Source organism: Malurus melanocephalus, unplaced genomic scaffold (genome assembly GCF_030028575.1).
Source record: "Malurus melanocephalus ecotype Western Australia unplaced genomic scaffold, MMel_1.1 scaffold_770, whole genome shotgun sequence".
NCBI classification, from domain to species: Eukaryota; Metazoa; Chordata; class Aves; order Passeriformes; family Maluridae; genus Malurus; species Malurus melanocephalus.
This window is the reverse complement of record NW_026624002.1, coordinates 87301-88375: the sequence shown is the minus strand read 5'-3', so window position 1 is coordinate 88375 and position 1075 is coordinate 87301.

Here is a 1075-nt window from a genome sequence, read left to right as displayed (position 1 = left end):
GGTTCCCGCAGGAGAACCTTCACGGTTCCCGCAGGAGCTCCCTCCTCCTCCTCCCGCTGTCCGCCCGTCCTCGGGCCATCCACGGCGTTTCAGAGTCCCACAGGACACACGGACACGGAGGGATTCCAAAGGAGACACAGCAGGTTGTGAAATCACAACTTGGGGCCGCTAAAGCAGTCCCGACAGCGAATGGTASTTGGCCTTAAAATAGATAATAATCACAGAATGGTTGAGTTGGAAAGGACCCRCAAGGATCATCGARTCCCACTCTTAGCCTTGCACRGATCARCCTCARGATAATAAACAGTAACAAATAAATAAATAAATCCCGCTCCGTTTGTACTTTAATTAATGAAATGCAATCAGGGGTCTCCGCAGCGGGAACCACTTAGATTGGTTTGTCATTTGAAAGCAGATACTGGTTTCCTGCTGGGACTTCGTAAAGACAAATGCATAAAACTTGATTTTATTTAGCCAACATATTACTTAATTAAAGCAGATTTTTTTTGTCTTGTCTGGAATTGTTTTCACTYGTGCCTTTCAGTAGCTGAGTCACAAAGCAGAAGTGAAATAGATCAGTAAATTGTCTGTGAGTTAYTGCAATAGAGAGGAATATTGCCTTATAACCTTCCAGAAGGAAAAGGTCATGGTGCTATGGATGTGGGCATTATACTCTGCATAGCTGAGGATTGTTGCATAGAGCAGGGGCAGAGCCCTGGCACTTCACATCTGGGCACATCTGGGCACATCTGGGCACAGCTGTTCTGCTCCCAGGTGAGCAGGCAGGCACAATGAGGAATCGATCACAGGCATAGAGCCTCTCAGAGATCAGCCTCTCCAAGCAAGGAATGCCTAAATCATCTTCCCTTGTGCCCAAGCACAGGAAATGTGCTGAGAAATTTTGTATTTTATTTGAACCATTCAAACCCAGTTCTGTCGTACTAAGGAGCTTCGGAAAGMATTGTGCATAGCAGAAAAAGCCATCAATTTTAATTGGATAGCTGTTGGAGAAGCAGGCTCCTCGTTGTGTGTGTTTATCCCCGCTGTGCTCCGTCCCGTGGCTGTGCAGCCGCGG